The 15,551-nt window shown below is 37.9% G+C and overlaps 1 long non-coding RNA gene across 1 annotated transcript in view; it reads right to left on the bottom strand.

The window, feature by feature from the left end:
• LOC139675546 (uncharacterized) overlaps positions 1-15,551 on the bottom strand; it is a 164,447-nt gene that overhangs the window by 29,718 nt on the left and 119,178 nt on the right. The gene's annotated exons all lie outside the window — the stretch shown is intronic.

The raw sequence follows: 15,551 nt of genomic DNA, 5'->3' as shown, positions 1-15,551 counted from the left end.
TAGAAAAAGAAACAAGTTACATAAGTGCAAATACTTTCATTTTTCTCCCCACTCTGAAAAACATCTCCAGGAAAGAATTCCATTATGCTTGCCTTTCTTGGGAAACAGTAATAAAGTAATATGAGTCATGCAAAAAGTATAAGCCTTCATGGTTTCCTTAATTTCAGCATGCAGCAGCAGGGCTGAGTCAAGTGTCTGTAGACATAAGGAATTCCTCTCATATTGGGACAAATTTCTTTATCAAACAAAACCCTGAGGCTGAAGGAACCCATCTCTTACCCCTAAGAGAAATCTCATGGAATTTCCTGCTCTGGATTCTGTCTGGTTTTACACACAGCATCAGTCCCAATCAAATTATGTCGTCACTAACTTGTGAGGTTTTTATTGAATGAATTGGAAAATCAGAAAGTTCAACAGCTTGAGGCAGAGCCAAGTCTCACCACATTTGGAAAAGGTTGCCTAAGAAACCATGACCAGATTTTTAGAGAGCTTTCTTCAGAGCTGTTTTCCTGTTGCTGCTGTACCTGTCCAGGGATGTTTCATTGTGGCGGGTTTCTGAGGCTCCCAGACCACTTTGTATCAGATACAGAAAACATCTGAATTTCACTGAAGTGATAATGCTTTGTGTAAATGTACAGTCACATAGAGGACAAGCAAAATCCTTTCTGTTATGACTAAGTAACAGAGGTGCATGAAATAGGTTGTCAAGGAAATACTGTATGCTACACATCACCAGAGCAGCACTGCAGATGTATTAGAAGTCAGAAAAAGTGCATGACAACATTTAGATCCCAGGTGAGAAATTCTGGAATCGAAGTCAGATGTACCCCTAACACCTCTCCCTTGCTTACCACCCCCTACAGAACTTCTCCTTGCCCCCCATCCCTTTTTTCTGTCTTTATTTTTTTAATATATTTGATTTTTTAATGTATTTGATTCAATTTGCAGAAGAATTCCACAGAATAATTTAAATCTATTACACTTTATCCTTCAATGCCGCTGTGTTCTTTGGTAGCTTGCCAAGATGTTTCTTCCAAGTGTTCTCTATCAGGGAGAAATTAAAGGAAAAAAAGACAGAGGAGGAAAAATATTTTCTTCTAGCAGGTGTTTGAAGTGACAGACAAATGCAGGTGAAGAGAAAGCAAGGCTGACCAGGGAGCAGTTGAGAATTCTGCTCACTGGAAAACATCTGCAGGTTGATGAAGAGGCAAGGGCCACACTAATGCCAGCCAAGCATGAACAGGAAGATGTTCTCTCCAAGTATTTTAAAGCAATCCTTTGCTACAGCACTGCTCTTAAATCAACATACCCTTGTAATCCTATTCATCTTGTATTCCCACAGGAGGCTGAAGATCACAATAATTTTCTGAAAGTTTGTTCAGTTTCTGAAGTGGCTTTTATCACCACCCACATGCCTGAACTATTGTTCCTCCCCAGCTGAACTGGCTTAGAGTTGGATTCACTGCACTCCAGTCACTGCACCCTGGAGCAGCCCCCAGAAACGCCCCGTGCAGAGCACATGGAACACATCAGGACTCTCTGTCAACTCACATGGCTTGGCTCTCACAAGCTGCTTCCCTGGCCTGAGCTATGGCCTACAACTGTAACTATTTCCACTGAAATAGATCTGCTGAAATCCCTACAAATTGAAAGGAAACCCCATTACCTGCCAAATTCTTCAGCAATTGAGAAGTAAGGAGCCAGTGAGTGACATCTGCATGTCCCAGAAACATGAAAAAAATACACCCATGTGAAAACTAACTGGAAGTTTTGCAACTTTACTTTTTGGGGGGTTTTGCTGTTTGTTGTTTTGTTTTGGGTTTTGGTTTGGTTTTTGTTTGTTTTTTCTCATTTTTGTTTTTGTTTTGTTTAGTTTTGTTTTGTTTTTTAATCAGAAAATGTCAGTTTGCTGAAATCTTAAACTTTTAATAGGAAATCACAGATTTGGAGGAAAAAATTGGGAGAAATTTTTCAGGACCCAGCTCCCAGGAGTTTGCACTGCAGTTTCCTGAACTGCTTTCACGTTCCAACTGTTCTTCTGGCTGGAACTCCTACACTTCACTAAGAAACTTACATGCTTTATTCTGGGGAAATTTGTTTGATACTCTGAAGGCATCTGGAAATACAAAATCTTCTTTTGACTCTGAACTGTTGTTCCACTTAGGAGACCTCAGAATACTTTGTGAAAATTTTTTCTTCATGTGAGCTCTTATATAATTTGAACAGTTTTATTTCTATCACAGATCCTAATAGTTCATTAAGACTAATCACAGTCTAAAATCAGAAATATCAAAGTCCTCGGTGCTGTTAAAATCCCTGATGTGAAATGATACTGAACTGAACAAAGCACATAAGCTCTTTACGATTTGGCATGCTTGATAGTGTTATGGAGGAGTTGCAAAACAAATCTGTAGGAACAATTCTAAAAGTTTATTTCATGTTCCTCAACAACAAGAAATCAAGAACATCAGCAGAATAACTGTGAAAAGCCTGGCTCAAAAGGTTGTGATTATCCTCACTCAGTACTAAAGGGATTTGCAAAACTAGACCCCATAGCTGTTTCTAATAAGGGGAAGGTCAGCACTGTTTATTGAAAGCTCTGTATTTTGGTCTTGGCATAAAAAATATTGCTGGACTTGAAGTTATTTTAAGGGAATCTCAGCTCATGGCAATAAGTCCAGGCTTAAATTACAAATTCTCATGGGAAGGGCTTTTATGAGATAAACAGCTATTTGATTTTTTTTTCAGCTGGAATACATATCCTCTGGTTTCCTTTGCTGTCCATTTTGCATATGTGGCTTTGTTTGCTTTGGTGCTACATGTTATGTAAATTTCCCAGAGTTTGCTTCCCAATGCACTCAACATCAGCAGCCCAAGTGACAGAGAAGGCAGCTCACATACTCTTTACCCCATTCTCAAAACCATACAAGAAAACAAAAAAAAATGAAACCCCCACCAACTTAGGTGGTACAACTGCCCCCACATCTGACCCTCTAATGGAAATTGGCTTTGACTAGAATCTGCCATTAATTTTTTACCGGGCACGCACCTGAGAATTACCACAGTAGCTGACAAAACCATGAAACTAGAGATGAAAGCAGTGTCCTCAAGACAAGACAATTCCCTCATCATACTCACAATAGAGTGCATGTAGCTATGTGCACTGTACAAGAGATCATACACGTTAGCCTCGTCCCTGAGTAGCTGCTGTGTTTACAGAATCAAACCTTTTCATGCTCCACATTAAGAAAAATGATCTGGAAAGTAGTTCTAACCACAGGCATTTAAAAATCCACGAAGGCTTTCAGTTCATTACTTGTATTCACTACCATCCAAATACCATTGCAGAGGTCCCTCCTGTTCTGGGCAAAGGCAGTGAGTGCCTGCCAGTGACACAGCAACTTTTCACAACAACACTGAGCAAGGGAGGCTGATCCACATGGGGCTGCAGAAGCAGAGCGTGCACACACACAAGTTCATTCAGGTGAGGAAAACATGAGCAAAAGCACACTTAATTGTGGCTTTTTTTCCTGAAAATTATCAGTTTATCAGATATAAAGAAACCTGAGGAAATAAAGAACAGTAAGCCCAGTTTTGAAGCAGGAGAAAGGAATGTCAAGACATAAATTAAAATCTACATTACTGTCAATTACCCACCAAGGGAAAAATCTCTGAGGGTTCCCTTTGGTATTAATGTAACAATTAAAATATGCATTGTTCTTTTCATATACAGCATGTTTTCTTTTGTACTTTTCTCCAGAAGCATCACTGAGATAATTACTTAATTACATAAGCAAGAATTTTGAATTCATAAGAGCTGTGTTCCTGCAATGCTAATGCAAGAGATAACCTCCATTCTTTTATTTTCATAATATGCAGCTATTTATTTACAATCAACTATTTTGTAATCAATTAATTGATTGCATTTTAATCTGTTGCATCATTGGCTTGCACTGGTTAATAAAATTTCCATCACAGATCAACTAGTCATGGAGCTCAAATGAGGAATCAGAGCAATAAAACTTAATCCATCTGCATATTCAGCAAAGCTAGAAATGGTATTAATGTAATTGTAGGCAGAAAGTAAAATGTACAGAAATGACTGCATTATAGTCACTCACTTGAAGAAGTTTCATTTATTCAAACAGACTCAAAAAAAGGATTGCAATCTTCAATGGGGAAAAAAAAATTACATTTTCACCAGATAAGCAGTTTGCAAAAAATTAAATTTTAGCATTCCTAAAATTTTGAACACTCACCAGATAAAGGACTTTTTCTAATACTTATTCACATAAACCCAATCCAATTAAATTTTTAAATCAAATCCATTTTGCTGCAATGTGATTGATTGGAACTATGAAGTGCTTAAAAAGATGCGCAGTAGGATGGCAGGAAATGGGCACAATCTTTACTGCAACATTTAGCACAATAAAAACAAGTCTGCTTTCCCCTCCATATCTATCCTGAGTATTGGCTGTTTTAATACAAACAGCACACTACAAACACCTCTGTCTCCAAGTGAGGTTCATCAGTATGCACCGGCTTATTACCCTATAAATCCAGCAAGCACAGAATGCATCACCAAATTGCAACACGTTGCAAGCCTGGTAATGGAATGTCTACTTAGAGGAGATTTGCTTTGTCCTAATACATCCTGGTAATGGGACAGAAAAGAGTCAAATAAAGGCAGGTTAGAACAGAATGATCTTTGAATTCAGTAATAAGGTCCTAGGTCTTTTACATGCACACTCTATAAGCTGTCTTTAGTTCCACTGACAGATAACACTGCTGTATAGCAAAGATGGTACAATTACTACTTGCAAATCACAAAACCAGAAAAGAAGGCTCTTTTCAGTTTATGAATTATCACTAACAGACTTTGGCAACAGTGTAGAATGATGGTGGCTACCAATATAATCAGATCACACTGGATGGGCTTTTTCATCATACACATCCTCTAATATGTCATATTAAGCATGACTATTGCTTCTTTATTCCAGTTTGATTGCTGGGACCAAGCCTGTACAACTAAGACCAGTTTGCTGTTCCTGCTTTTGAAATACTAACCAATGAGATGCAGACTTTTCACTAACTTCAGTAATAATGTTAACTATTATTTTAATATTTTCTGATGTCTTGCTTTACTTAAAGTCATATTGCCAAGATACAAGTAACTGCAAGGCAATCCCATCTTCATTTAGAAGCCAGAGTGGGGGGAAGGAAAAGCGCATTCCAAGGAAAAGCTGGAGAGTGCCCAGAGCAAAGCTAAAAGGTGTAAAAACCCTAAAGTTTTATAATTTTAAATTATTTTCAAGGTATCTAATGTTATTTGTATGAAACCTTTTTCATCATATTCTCTGACAAAAAAATACTTATTTTTTTAAGGATGATCATCCCCTTTATTCCTAGGTAAAGGAAACCCTTGGAGAGAGAAGAGTGGGAAGATAAAAGGCAAACCCTGAGGTGCTGCAACACAGGCAAATATTCTGCTAACAAAAATAATACACACTTAATTTGTTGTCAATAAAAAGAGCACTAGCTCTCCAACCTTCACTGTTTTTTTAGGGTAAGATATGTACATTACTCAACAAGAAAGAAGTGCAAACAAGACAGACACAGAAGGATATACAAGCATCTAAATAAATGGACTAGGTTGAGAAAAGGAGATTTTAGTGGTGGAACTCACTGCCAGCAAAAGCCTGAAAATACAAATAGGAACAAAACAATTAGAGAAAAATGCAAAATGACGCCTTTTCAGAATAAGGCCCCAGGTGAGTTACCCCATCCATGGGAACACAGGCAGTACTGAAACGGTGTGTTGCATAGAGGTACTCAAGACAGCCCTTTCCCTTTCTTCCACTTTTATTTGCCAGAGGTGGCAATGCACAGGGAATATACAGCATTTCCCAGTGACAGTACTGACCTGGCAGTAACGTCATGTGAGTAAATGCAAAGGCACCAAATTACTTCCCTATACAGTGAAGAAGGGAAGAAACATAAAATGTGCACTTGGATAGGCTTAAAAAATTGGCAAGTGAGGATGAACGGATTACACAAAACCAGAATATGTTCTCTGCTCCATTAAAGTACACCAATCCACAGAATATTATTTCAAGTTAAAATATTCATATACCAATTGGAAGCCATGGTAATATCTTGATTTTAGTATCAGCTACCAATTACATTTGAGAAATATTGCACTATTTAGAAAGACTGCAAGATCTAACAGTCAAAAGAGACAATGCATCAATTCTTTTCACCCTAGAAGTCCCAAGGGTAACTGATTTTATTATGGAAGGGACCAATGTGACTATATGCCCAGAGGAAATGGTGCAACATAGAACCAAGTATTTATTTCAGAATCATATTAGCTAAAGAGCAACACAAGACAGCATAATATAGCTTAAACAGATAACAATAAATTAGTGAATCAAATTTAATATAATTTAAATTGCTGTTAGAACTCCAAAAATAAAGCCATCCTAGACTGATGCAGCTTTGAATGTATTCTGCAATTCTGATTGCCCCAGTGTAGAAGACAGACACATGCATATATATATATATATATACATATGTAGATTTTTCTTTCTGCAAATACCAGCTCAATATTGGAGCCAAAAGCAAATTGGATTATAATTTCCTTCAGCATCAACAGCAGCTTCTGAAAACCAAAGTGTTGTTCTGACACTCCAACAGAGCTGCCCTTAGTGTGTTTCAATGGCATATTCTGCTGGCAGTAAACTACCACAGCATTACTAAGCATATGATTTGAAGCCATTACAGTTCTGTCAAGCAGACTTCATGTTGAAACATTATTAACACCTGAACTGGTAAATCATCACCAAGGCCTCTCTGGTTCACCCTAGTCAAGGTTTGTTTATGCAGAGCTGGCAGTCATACATTTATTTTTAATGACCATTAGGGTGGATAATAATAGAGGACAAGCACACCAGCTGACTTCTCAGATATTCAGGATTCTCCTCTTTTCAAGATTCATCTTTTATATCACAATGCTTGCATCTAATGATAAGAAAAACATTCCATCTTTCATCAGGCAATAGAGAAAAGCCTTCGCTGAGTCATATTTATGACAAACCTTAAAAATCCTATTTTCCTTTTAAGAGTAAGGCTTCTGCAGTGTATACTATTTTGAAACACTTTGTTCTTGAAAACATGTTTGCTTCTTGTTACAACATTCCAGATTTAGTGAACTACCAGGCCTCATCCTTTTGCACTAAGTGATTTTAACTGCTCAAAAAGAGACATAAGGCAACGAAAATCTGATAACTATTTGTAACTAAAGGGATGTTATATAATTACAATACATATAAAAGAATTAGAATTAAATTAGAATATTCTTCAGGCTGGGAATATTATATCATAGAGGAGATCGTGTTTTACATCATAATAAATCAGAATCTATTCTGTCATGTTAAATTAGAATTGATGGGCTTTTTATTAACTCCTATATATGTCATAGTTCCCAGAGTTATTGTTGGTGCATCAATCTAGAACTTTTATTAAAAGTGAAAGTGTATGAATATAGTAAATCTGGTTTTTATTTTTGAAACATAGTTAACTTGTCCCCCTGCTAAAAAATGCATCAGAGAACATATGTTGAGAAAGGAGATTACACTGATGAAAAAACAGAACCTTCTTTTATATCCTACCAACATATACTGTAGTTCTGTTTCAATACATTTCAGTCAACAGCAAACTCCTCTCTAATTTTTTTTATGAAGTTCCCTTAAAAATTTTACTATTCTTAAAGAGAGAGGAAATGGGGGAAACCCTCTACAGATGAGGCATAACTTCTTCCTTGCAAAATCACAAAAAGTAAGGTAAACCACTATTATTCCATGTCTGGCTTTGTTGCTCCAATCATTTTCTGTCTCCAAAGTGATCACAGTCCTGATGTACTGATGAGGAAGGGGGTTACTGCATAATTATTTGCTTTGGCCTACATCCTTGGGCTCAGTGTTCCCATTACATGTCAGTGTACATTAAGATTTCATTGCAGAAGGGATAATGCAAAGAACATAGAGGAATCTGGATAGTTAATGACTTCTCCTTAATATGCAGGCTGTGTATCTCTAGTGACAAACGCGGATACTTCACTTAGTAAAAGTGTGCCAAGATGTAGCATGATTTAAGTCCAATATACTAACACAAATCCTTCTTGCTGTTAATCATCCAACATTTGAATGTCTTACCCATTTTCGCACTGGTATCTCAGTAGCTCAGTGAGACTGGCTACAGGCAAACAGCACTTGCAATCATCCCAGATATCTTTCCTACTGCTACAAATCTGTCTGAACACCCTCAACAAGGGATGTGCCTCCTCTTATTAAAATATTCCAGTATTTCACTGATCAAATGCTTTAGATGAGGAGTAACAAAACCATGACACACTGGAATATCAGTTAAACAAACTCCGCAGCAGGTTTATGCCTTTTCTGTCAGGTGTGTTTCAAGAAAAACGCTCACAGCAAAACTAGCTTTCAACAACCACTGACCATTTTTGATTTTGAAATGTTAAGTGCACAGACTATTTTTTTAAAATGAACACGGTTTATCACTAATATCAAAAGACCCTTCATGGTATGATTTCAATAGCCAGTGCTGTAAAACACCAGCTACTGAAGACACTGTATCTCAGCCTACCACCCTAAGTTGAGGTCAGAGTCCCTCCTTTTCACAGGAAGCTCATTAGTATGAAAAAATATCAACAACATCTATTTCAAGAAACAAGTTTAAGTCTCTGGGAGGAGCAAAGAAAATGCAGTACTATCTGTTTCTTTAAAACATAAAATTGGACACATGAGATGAAAACAAATATGTTTACACTTTTTAAATTCTTGCCCTTGAATCTATAAAAAGACTCAGTACCATGAAAATTCTTCCTCAGTAACAATCCACCTAAAGTTCTGGTAGTACAAGGAATGGTTTAGGCCTGCTGAACCTTCAGTGTGCAGATGATGAAGGCAGTGCCTGTCAGTTTGCTCCACTGAAGTTTTCCCTGCTTCTCTTAATCAGATCTCAAGCTTAACAAGAATACTCTGCAAGAAGACTTTAAAACAAAGACTGCATATCTACACTTGTTCCTGCTCCAGCCTGGGAACAGCAGGGCTAACAACTCTGCAAACAGAGAGAAATGTCCTCTGATAACTCTAGCAGCAAATTTGGTTCAATTTCCACTGAAAGCAATTGCCTGTTGGCAGGACTTTACACAGCAACATGCATGGGACTACCCAAAGATGTGCAGAGTATCATGCTGAAAACTGCAAAGCTCAGTTCTACTAGACTGTGATCTTCAATCTCAAAGCTCAGCAACATAAATAAGACCATTTAGGACCCCTTGCTATTGCATATTATTCTTGAATAAAGACACATCATTTCCAACACCACAAACCTTACATCTTTACTGAGGTAGAAAATGGGGAGAAAAATAAAAGAGGGAAAAAAGAGGCATCCTCTCCTAAGTAAAGTGGAATTACTTAAGGATTAGCAGAATATTATGATAGGATTATTTTCTCATGAAGGTTTTTTTTAATTCATCTGGCCTACAGTATAGTGTCTTCGAAGTTCTCAACTTCTTTTTGGAACATCACCCATTCTAAAGCATAGTTGTCTGATAATCTGATATGTGCCCTCAAGCTAAGGAGTCAGAAAGTATTTAATCTAAAATATTCTTCTCAGTCATTTTTCCAGCCAAATTGCACTATGTCTGGCTTTAGCATGACTCACTCAGTGCTCTGCAGACTGTTTGACTGTTGCTGCTAAGACAATTACATAGCTGCAATGCTTTGGATGAGGCTGTGCTAAGGTCCAGAAAGCAAACTCTTCTCTGGTGTTACATACTAGTCAATGGCCTGAAGATCCCTATACAAAAAAGCCAAAACAAATAAACAAAAAAAAAACACAACAACAAACCAACCAAACAAAAAAAGTATTTTCTTGGGTTTTATACACAGTAGATGAGAAATTAAAACATTCCTGTATCTGTTTTCAGGGTGAAGAGATATTGACTACATAACCCTTCCCTCTCTCTCTCATACAGATTATTAGTTTCTGAGAGTTTCCTGCTCCAAGAATCACCTTTTAATACTGCAAAACAAACTGCTTTCTTCAGACTCCACTATAGTGTAGGAAATCAGATTGATCTGGGAGGTTACGACATTAAAAATCTGAATGGAAAGATTAGTGTAGTGTTAAATACTAACCTAAATTGCATAACTTACATAGTCTAGTCAAAAAGAAGCTAAAGAGACCAATCAATAGCCAGAGAGAAAACACTTAGGAATCAGCTATTGGTATTAAACTAATGGTAGATTACAAAAATTTGGACACCTACAGGGGGATTTTGTGTGTTTTGCCCCCTTCCATGGTGAGAAAAAGCCTCATTCTGGTAACATTACTTTAAAATCCTCTATTTCAATTTAGGCTTAACTATATGAGTCCAAATGCTGGTTCTGCAGCACCTTTTAAATAGTTTTCAAGTTCCCCACTGGTTTAATAGAATTCATCATCAGAAACTATATAAACTCCTCTGATAGCTGGGACAAGTGCTGAAGTTACAGAGAAATGGTGAAAGAGAAACGGAAGGCGACCATTAGTTTAGTCTTGTAACTTGTGGCTGATAGGTTTATGCAGCAATTAACCTGACTGCATGAGTGTTGGCCTTTGAGCTATGTGGAGAGTTCAAGGTTTCTTTCCACAAAGTTCCTGCAAGTCAACCTAAAAGGAAATTTAATTTTATCTTGAAGGACAAACAATATCATCTGTTTAGTTTAAAACGTTCCCATTTCCCTTAACTACTAAACTATATATCTGCAAGTAATTGGAGATGAACTGGAAGAATTTAGGATGGAGGAGATATAATCTCTACACAAAGAAATAAGGGAGTGTTTGGACATACGTCATCTGAGGACCATAAATCTGAATGGCTTTTGTGATACAAAACTTCTCTGAAAATTCTGCTATCTTCACATTGCGCACATCAAATCAGCAAGTCACAACTGGCCTACATAAAGATGATATAGACAATAATCTTTAATAAATAAATGACAATGTACAATATAGCAATAAACTTTCCAAATGTGAAAGCTTAAACTTGTGTGGTTTTTTTGAAAAGCAGGGGTATCTAGGAAATATCTAAGAGCTAAATTGCAAAGTCATCACATACAAGAAAGGCAACAGACTCCTCTTTTACATCCAGTGCCTAAGCCAAGGAAAACCTCACACTTCAGGGCATATCCTCAGCTGTAGTAAAATAACAGCTAGAGGGATGCCAACACAGATCCAACACAATTTTAATTTTTCCCCTTTGAGAATTTTGAATCCTCAAAATTCAGCCCTCTATACTAATTACTAAGAGGCTTCCCATCAGTGCTCTCTGGAGCATTCACAGCACAAAATATGCATCTATCATTTCATTCCTGAAGTTTTTTCATCCCACAGATGACTTCTGCCAAGGAAGCAGGAGTGTACAGGGCTTTCTTGAGTACAGAGGTCTTTGAAAGAGCTGTCAGCCAACTGAAGAATTAAAACTGGTCTAAGTGAATGCCAAGAGGACCCTGACTGGACTGATAAAAAAGGATCCCTCCCTGACTGGGAAGGAAGCACATTCTCTTCTGCACAAATAGTGTCTAAATCCATACAAACATGTCTTAACTTCTTGAGAGTCCAAAGCACCGAGTTCTGCAGACAAGGAAGTGAAGATCCTGGGGGTGGCAGAGAAAGCAGTGGCTCATGAACATGTAAGTCTTCTCTGCCTCCAAACCAGAAGAACTGGCCAAGGAGCCTCTCATTCCACTCAGGACTTGGTGCTTCCAAGTGAGCAACAACTCTTCCTCTTTTTAACTGCTGAGCATTTGTTTCCCAAGAGCTGCAAAAAATAGAGCTCAAATTTTAAATGGAAGTCAACTTCATGGGGTTTTTTTTCAGTATTTTCCTCACATAACAATTAAAGCAAAGCAGAAAACTGCTTGTGTCTTTAAGCAAACTGCTGCGGGGGAGGAAGGGAAGAGGAAGTCATGTAAACACTCTTTAAATGTTAATTCCAGAGTTTAATTGTAGCTCACTGCAAGCCTATTAAACCCTGACTAAGTGCACCTGACAGACTGACAACAGCATAATGCTAATGCATGCCAGGGAAGAGCAGTAATTAGCTTCTTTAAAAGGGTGAGATTTGGGGAAAACTGCTCACAGAACAAAAGAAAGTGGGGGGAGGGAGAAAGGAAGGAACGATAACCTTCTTCCTGTTATACCTCTCTACATCTTAAGTAAACCTCTCTGCAGAACTGAGGCAATTATCAGGACTGTGCTATGAAAACTTATGAAATAACAAAAAGATCCCAAGGCTACTGGGCAGGAGACAAGAGTTATTTAGTTTTTACATCTTGATTTTTTGCATGAACAAACTAGGGTAACACTGAAAGTGATGCTGGAAAAGGACAGAAAGAAGATGACTAGTCTAACATGTCTGCCAGCTCCAGAGAACTGGAACTTAATCTTACACAGCATAGTCTGCCTTTCTTGTTCTCCTGCACAAAACAAAACAGAGCTCCAGAACTGGAGGGAAGCAGAATTGGTACATGTCAAACAATTAATATCTCATAGTAGGTCATCTCCTTTCTCTGAATAGTGACAATACATTTAATTGAACATCCAAGTTAAAAACCAGTAAATGTGTTTTGCAGTAGATGATTTAATTCTAAACAAAGATCAGACCTCTTCTCCAAGAAAATGCTCCAGAGGCTTACGTACCAAAAACTCGGGGGGATTAAGTTAAGCTTTTCAAAACTATAGTGAAACATCTCTTTTTTCATCCATACATTATGCCCAGCCTACTGTTATACTGAAAACACACTGAATTCTAGAAGGAGTCTGAGCTAATCTTGTGAGCTTGAACTGTACATTTTACTAAAACTTTTCACTCTGTTTTTTTTATTCCAAAGTACGGGCAGAGAATATCATTGATGTGCATGTTATTTGTTTCACACTGTCCATTGCAGCCCTATTCCTACTGAATACACTCTCTGGATGTTTGACAATAACTAACAAATAACAATTCTAGAAAAATCTACAATGCTTCCAAGATTCCAAATACAGTAAGACCTCTTGGTGCTAAGACTGTTTAAGGCTACAACAGTTATTTCCCAAATCAGTATGTGAGTGGTCTAACAAAGGTATCATCTTATTTTGACAAAAAGCTGTGACAGAAATCTGTGGCAGTGAAGAAACTCCAAAAAGTCAAGCTGAGCTCATACTTAGAAAACTGAGACCAATGAGGTCATCACTTATCTTCCATTTACAGCAAGCATTTCTTTAAGACACAGGAGTGCATTTATGGAAAGTAGTTTCACTGTCTTAAAACACAGTGGACTGATTTCCCACTGCAGGAATATTTTCATGCATTTGTTTCCTTATTTAGCTACCTTAGTGGCAGAACCTTAATCAATATTTAAACTAAAACAGAAGAAATTTGACTTCATGACCATTTCTATTTTTATTAAGCTTGTTTCTAATTACTCCATGTATCAAAGCAAACTACCAATGGAACTTTGGTTTTTTAAGTTATTGCTCTTAGACATCTTTGTGTTTTCCCAGGCCCTGAGGTTCAGAAACAAAATGAAAGCAATTCGCTTGCACTTCTTTGGAAGAGCATTTTGTGCACCTGGTGGGAGACCTGTCTCTTAAATGGCTGCCCCAGGAAAGGGGGCAAGTCCAAGAATTAAAGTGCCTCAGTAGCAATAACTGCACAAGCTGTTCCATTGGCTCCGTGCTTGCTCTTTGTTAGACACGACCTTGCAAAAGTACAGCAGGCAGCAGGAAAATCTTAAGAAATAAAAAACAATAAGGAAACAAAGAGCTAGATTGTGTTCTAGGACAGGGGATCCTGAAGGCTCATGAAAAAGGGTCTGTGTTTTTTCAGTTGTTACTCTACCTGTTCTTATTTCAATTTACTATAAGATAAAAAATCATTGGAACATCAGTTTCTTAATTTGTGCATTCTTATATCAGTGGACAATACACTTGTAGTTTTCTATGACATGTATTGCCCATAGAAAGACATTAAGACTTTTGTGAATCCATTGCTTCTCTCTTGGGTTGGCAGTAAAGCACATCTGCAAGCAGAATCTAGAGGACTTAGGCTGCTGCTAGTTGTTATAAAGAAATTTCCTCTAAGACTGATCCTTTTACTGTTGGACTCAGTTTGAGTCTTTAATGACACACTGAAAATTGGAAGCATTTGTTCACAGCTGCCTCTGTCCTTGAATCTGGATCCTTTCCACGATCTCAGATTCCTCACAGGGGGCAGTGGTAATTCATTTGATTGCTCCAACTTCCTCACTGTGTTACCATGTGTCCATGTTAGAGCAGCCACTTTGCAGGTCTCTCAGCTTTCCCAGTTACAATTTGAGCCATGTGGCAAGTTGCCAGAATAGGTGGGAAACTGAAATATAGGTTGGGAGAAGGTTGCAATGCCAGGTGCTCTTTGCTGTACCTCCCTTTCCCAACAAAAGTGTGGGCAACTGCCCTCGGGGAACTGAAAGGCCAAGTAAGACACAGGTAGAGAAATTTGAAGTGGGGTGGCAACGCTGCCCACTGCTCCGTTTGTTCCTTGCTTTGATTCCTAGGCATTACTACCCGAATCCTCTCCAGACAGCAGCATTCAGTGCCCCATCCAAGGAGCCAGTCACCAGCTTCTATTTGTCACAGGCAAAGGGTCTGATCAGCAGGGACACCTAATACATCCAAGTAGTATCTTTGCAGTAAATTACAGATCACCACAGTAGACGAAGCCATCCTGCCAGATTTGTGATCACAACTCCTGATCAAGTCAGCTGACTTTCACCCACCATGTGCTGTACTCTTACTCAAAGCACCAAGCTGAGAAGTCTCACAATCTCTCATTTTCTATTTCATTTTCCCATGACACCTCGGAGGACAGCCAGGGAAATCTAGCCAAATTACTAGAACTGTACAGGAATAGCACTGAGGAGTACTGCAGTTCCCCAAAACATGTCTAAGAACAACATGTTACAGTTTTCTGAGCATGAAGAATTTAGGAAGCTTCATCTTTTCTGTTCCTTTTGAAGAATTTTCCCATTTCCTTTTAAATAAGACCACCCTTTAAATAAGCTGACTTATAGCCTTAATTTTGTAATGACAAACGCCTTGCCAGCCTTTCTTATACAGACTACATATTTATTCAACTTTGCACTTTAAAGACCAAGGAAGAATACTATTGAAAAGAAAAAGAAGGTACCAATCTGAAAGTGAAGATTATTGTTCTTTTTAAGCATGAGCTTTGACTTCTGATATCACAAAGTATGATATCCTCTGGGGACAACAGACAAAGTGGTTGATGAGAACCTATTCAGTTTTGGGGAAAATTGTCTTCTACAATTTTTTAATGAGCTCTAGCTTTTTAAAAATATCTTTCTAATGCTCTGGTGCAATTTGCAGGCAATACTAAATCAGAAAGAGTTGTGAATATCAGTCAGAGCTGAGAAATGTTAGTGACAGAGCCAGAGGCATTAGTG

This window comes from Pithys albifrons, chromosome 9 (assembly GCF_047495875.1).
Source record: "Pithys albifrons albifrons isolate INPA30051 chromosome 9, PitAlb_v1, whole genome shotgun sequence".
NCBI classification, from domain to species: domain Eukaryota; kingdom Metazoa; phylum Chordata; class Aves; order Passeriformes; family Thamnophilidae; genus Pithys; species Pithys albifrons.
Note: the sequence above shows the minus strand (reverse complement) of the source record. Positions and strands in the feature narration are given on the sequence as shown.